Genomic DNA, 6,217 nt, shown 5'->3' on the forward strand with positions numbered 1-6,217 from the left:
TATATAGAATAGTTGCAGTAAGAAACAAGAAATTCGGAAGATCATCTCGACGAATGAATTGACTTGCCTCTCATGAATTGTAATTGGCTGGCTTTATTATCGTGAACAGGTCTATTTTATCGAGACGGATTCGATCTGATCCGCCCCTGACAAGATGAGAGAAGAAGCCGTGTGGAATAAAAGAGAAATAGAGAGAAGGATCGGAATGAAAGAAAGAAAAAGAAAGAAGCTGGTCCTCCGACGTCGAGGACCGGACCCAGCGACACATTTACATATCGTACGTGTAATAACCTCGAAAAAGATTTAACAATGGTCCCGGGACGGTTCTTCTCGGTTGCAAAGAAGAGGAAAGAGGCGAGTGCACGGCTCGGTGGATGAGGAAAGATCGAAGAAATGTTTAACGAGTTTCTGTGCATTCTTAAACTACGAAAAATGGCAAATACTCTCACGGACAGATCCACGGTCTTCTTTTTCATTACGGAATTCGCTGTAAAAAGAATTGTAGTAATTTTATTTTCAAGCCAGTCATCTTGGTATATAATAAATACAATATAATAAAATAAGTATATAATAAAATAGCCAATGGTATATAACGACAATTTAAAAGGAAAGATCTTGGTTAAAAGAAGAGCAAGTAGTTATATACGATCGGATAAAACTCTTACTCGAAGCTAGTAGTGAAAATTATTTACCTTGGCCTAGAAATTGCTTATAAAATTATTCGTAGCTGATGAAAGTGATAACAGAAGTTTTGTTTCTGGATCTAAGCGGCGCGTCCTATTTGAGCTCGAACTAGATAATATGTAAGTAATATGTAGGCGGCCGGGCGTCACAGATCAATGATTGTTTGTGCACATACCTTCAGTAGCCATACACGATCAATCCCTTGCAACCAAGGTTCGATGAACTCTACCTCGAAAACCGGCCAAACCGTTTGCACGTTTGGTTCGGGTGGCTCAACTTGGTTGATAGTAAGTTCGAACACGTCTTACGTTTCTTACGTTTCCTGAAAACAATGATTCCAAACACAGAGCTCGTCAGATAAAAATCTTGAAATTCGAATGCATCAGCGCCTAGAATTTCCATCATTTCCGCTACTAACGTATACTCGACAGACACCACATTTTAATGGCGTTTAATTCGATGCAGTTTACTTTAGCGATCCAAGTCATCGCCTATATGTTTAAAAGTAGAAGTCAACTTTTAATACCGCAATTACGGATACACTTGTCCAAAGTATCCATTAATTCGTGGGAAACTATAACTAAAAATAAAAGAATATAACTCGTACTCGTCCCTGTTCTATAATTTTATGCAAGATGTGGAGGACATATCTATCGTAGTTTAATGATTTCAACATTGTTTTATGCGAATTAATTCTTTTTTAGTACGGTTAAAGATTTTCGATACATATGCTCGCACTTTTTTTATACGTTCCGCAATAATGCTACCGACAAACCGGCTTCGACCGGAAACATAAATATTAAACTTACCAAATTTGACAGAAAGCTTTGCAGCGTACCTCGCAAGACTTGGAAGCCAGTTTTTCTACGTTTATTCGAGGTTTGAACATGCTTTACGTCCTTCTCGTTATTCGAAGCAAACATCAGTCGACGAAGACATGTTGAATTTACGATGTATCCTTAGGTACGATACAATCTGTATCATTCTGATGAAATTATACATATTAAGCTATACAAAGTACATCGGCAACGATGTTCCTTGAAAATATAATCATATATGAAAAAAATGATATTTGTTTCATAATGTAGAAAAATCATAGAACCTAGATAATATCTCCGCGTGGATTACGTTCAATTTCTCGCTAAGTAAGAATTCATTAGAACAAAAAGAATTCGCCGATTTCTTCGACTAAATTCCTTTCTCGATAATAACTACCGTACTGCCAGACCCGACTGTTAGAAATGAGATTTACATCCTTATAGGTTGCGGTTTAAGAACAGCTTTACTAAGAGAAACGTCTTAACCATTGAGACAAGGGAAAAATTGATAGAACAATAGACGCTGTCAAAGACAACGAACAACGAAAATCTTTCTTCGAGGCTAGTGTATACAAATGCGTACGATGTACAATGTCTCGCAATGGCCACACCCGGTCACTTTCTCCGCCAAAGCCAAAGTCATTCTTGTACCGTAAGTTACTATGCTTAATGACGCAAGCTACCCACGCTCGATCTAATGCGAAGCACGGTGATCCGCTTTCCTCCTGGTACGTCGGCCAACCATGGAATGTAATTTACAAGCTCCGACGGATAAGAAAAAAGGATAATTAAGACGCGACTCTTTAACTGCAAAAAGCGGAAGATCGAGTCGTATGACGGCCCTGACCGAATTTCTTTGCACTTGAACGTCATTCCCCGAAGGGATCGAAGCTTTTAAAAGTCCCTCGATCGCAAGATAAATCGACTATCGCAAGTAAATTGTTGCGTTACGATTATCGTCTGTAATCTATTATATCGTTACTAACTTAATAAATCACTTTGTCACAATTTAATTGTATTTATAATCGTACAGTAAATTTGATCATTCTGTTGGCTAATTAATCTGATTGATATCGCAGTTGCAACCCAATTATTCATATGAATTATAACGTTTCGTTTCTAGTAATATTTTTTTTCGAAATCGTCTAACTTCTAAACGCGATCCAACGAAAAATGATTGGTGTTACGAATTCATAAATACTCGATAAATCAAAGTACGTATTACTAAATCGTTCGAAAGTTGCTGCACGAAGGATTACCTTTATGCGAAAGAAGCTGTCGAGCGTGGTGAACGCGAAATTCCTTCCTCCACCCGAGGAACCCTAAATGATGCGGAGCACCGAACTCTCGGTATTGCAGTAAGAGAAGAGAGAAGTCGCTTGCAACCGGTTTCAACAAACTAAAGCTAAATAAAGTCATGTAGCGGCGCGAACGAAGGAAATCGTTCTGCCGATAATTGCGCCCTCGAAAAACTTTTCGAGCTTGTTCACAAAATGATGACTATTCGCCGCGTAATATTTCGAAAGGGCAGTCGTCGTTATCGGCTATCTGTCTACGTAATTGTCACGGTTATCTTTTACGTATATAAATCTCTGCGTATTAATTAGAAGGTATCGCGCGAGTATACTAAAAAATATTTCCTACAATCACAAAGAGTTAAAAACTGTATACATTGGTCTTTTGAAATATTGAAAACATTTTATATTACGATATAAAATATAAAATTTGTCTTAATTTTCAACACTGAACGCTAGTCGTCGATGATACATAAATGTTTAGTTGGATAATAATATGATAAATGACAGATTCGACTACAATACGAAATGGGCGTTCTTCGTATTCCAGAATTAATTATCAAGGAACAAGTTCTTAGGATAATTAATAACAATTCCCTCAAGCGATACCAGTGATCGATCAAGAAGCAAACATTCTTTCGCAACTCACCCCCTTGTCTATTCTTCGCCTCGTCGGGTTTGATACGTTGATAAGTCGACCCTTCCACGGCGATTCATTTGAATATAAATCCGGCTGTCTACACACGTTGAAAGTCTCACGAACGAAGAACGAAGAGAAGGATGGCGAACCAAGAGGACAGGAACAAGTCAAACGAAGAAAGGAAGAAGAAAGAGACGAAATGAAGAATTCTTTTTTCGTTGCACACTGTAACCGCAAACCGCGGTGGTCGGCCATGCAAGATATTTTTTATTCACCTTATTTTGGGTTCCTCTGCGCGTATAATATTTTTTATCTCGTTTTGATACACACGCGCACACGCACGAATGGAGTTTACAAGCATATTTGCAGTATCTTTGGAACTTATTCCTTCGGAGAATCGTTGAAGTTAATGTGAAATATATGAGATTGTCGTAACGTACACGCATCTGCAAAGTACAAAAAAATTGTATTTATTTTAGTTATTATTATTAGAAAATCTAATTAACAATTAAAGTGACAATTTTGTAAATCTCATAAAGAAACTCAAAGTTGGTATGTACGTACACATTTATTTATACATATTCTCTCCTATACACGATGCCGAAGAAAACGAAAAACATAAACTTGTAACTCAAGGATACAACGTTGTTTCGTAAGTTCAATGACCCAATGGCATGGAAGACTAAAAATGCGAGTGTATAAATTTTTTTTGCTTCTGCCTACCGTTAGTCATTTACATATACAGTCGGTGTAGTCTTACTGTAATGTAATAGATTCGGAAATAAAATATTTGTAAATACAAGTTTATAATTTGTATATAAATTAATTTTTATAAACATAATTTTAAAGCAATAAATCAATGTGGCGAAAGAAACGAATTCATAAAGAAGAATAAATAACCTAAAAAAGATACAGAAATATATTATGCCAATACTTTTAAACGAATACTATTTATACAGTTAAGAAAACTCGAAATAAATGTAGATATTCTATTAAAAGTAACGACAATTACACAATTATTTATTATAAAACCAGTTACATAAAATTAATGCAAATGACATATACTGGAAGATAGCAAAAACGTTTCAAAGATAAATGAGTTAACGAACATAAAAGCAATACGTTTAAAGAAGCTACGGCCCAATAAAGAATTTCTTTTGACCCCGAATTTCAAAAAACGCCTGTATATTCACGGTACACGATAAAAGGGTAAAAAGGCTTTTAAAAAGGGCGACTATTATTTTATTCTGCGCGTGAGTGCATTGTTAAAGGAGACTTTTATTACCTCTGCCAAGGACGAAAGCTCACCACGTAATCTCAGGGAAAGCCTATATGGAGTCGCCAACATTTACATCTTTACATACATATTACACGAAGGGTACGTGCACATAAGACCGCAATGCGCGTGTCTACGTGCGCTTACGATGGAGTAACGATATTTATTATATGTCGGCTATGAATTATGGGCCGTTAACTTTGCCTTCGTGACGCGGCCCTTCGCTTCGCGACCAACCAGCCTACGAATCCGCCACTCTGACTGCACAAAAATACACATGCACATGCCTCGTGTATTCCTTCCAAGCGAAAAGTTTGCCTTTAACCAAGCGGTTCATTTGCACGAATTAATTGAATTCCTTTGAATGAAACGTTAGATCGGTAAACGGATCTATAATCCATACGTGACCCAACTAAGGTCGAAACATAAAAATTTTTAATGCTAGAAATGTCTGCAATTCACGATATGTAAAAGCGTATGCGACAATTGAAACACCGTCGACATAGGTTTTTTAATATAACGTTCGTGGGAAAGGCGAGGCATACATGGCGCTTAAAACAGCTTTAACGGTAAATTTACGAGCTTGATAAAAAATGTGATATTAAATGCTCATTAACATGATAATATGGAAACGGTATGTTCATCCAGCTTCTTTGCCAGGCACTGATTTTCAATTTGGTTTTTTAAGCATTGCTTCCTCTACGACTAGATCAGTGAATATAACCTAATGCGATTAGATTACTTTGGAAACATCGTATCTAGTTTTGATTTCTTTTGATTAAATGATTTTATCTTTCATAAATTATCATGTCTAACTGTATTACTGAAACATTACGTAAGAAATCTCAGATAAAATCATACATCCATATAACGCTTTCTTATAAAGTTAATGCCCGTTCAACGATATTCCATACGAACTTACTAGTGATTTAATGTAATTAATTCATAAATGAACAGAATCGTGGAACGATAAATAAAAGCGAATTTTCTAAATAATACTTAAAGAACATAATATTAATTATTAATACATGTAGATATAGGTAAAAATTAATTTAAATTTGTTAAAAAATAATTCGGCGAATGTTTTCGAAAAATATTTCGAGTCTTTATAAATTATAAGAATAAGTATCGAATCTTTATGGTTTTAATTAATAGAGTGCAAAAGTTGCAATTTACTGAGTCGAGGAGAAGTAGTGAAACCACATCCGTGATCACAAAATATGTATGTGAGAATATAAAAGTAACTTAAATATATTTTATTTTAATAATAAAACTGGTTGTAAAAGATGACCAAAACTTAGTTTTGCTATGTTAAGTGCAAATCAATGCACTTAGAACAAATCCTTATATAAGCATAAGAGTATTAGGATCTTAATACAAATTATCTAAACGTTGATAACTAGCAATATTGAATGTGTATAACACGATCATGAAACCAAAGAAGTATGAGTTGTAGATGTAACTTGTTTATATATACCTTCCACGTCTTTTTTTTGATAACAAT

This window comes from Bombus vancouverensis, chromosome 3 (assembly GCF_051014615.1).
Source record: "Bombus vancouverensis nearcticus chromosome 3, iyBomVanc1_principal, whole genome shotgun sequence".
Lineage (NCBI taxonomy): Eukaryota > Metazoa > Arthropoda > Insecta > Hymenoptera > Apidae > Bombus > Bombus vancouverensis.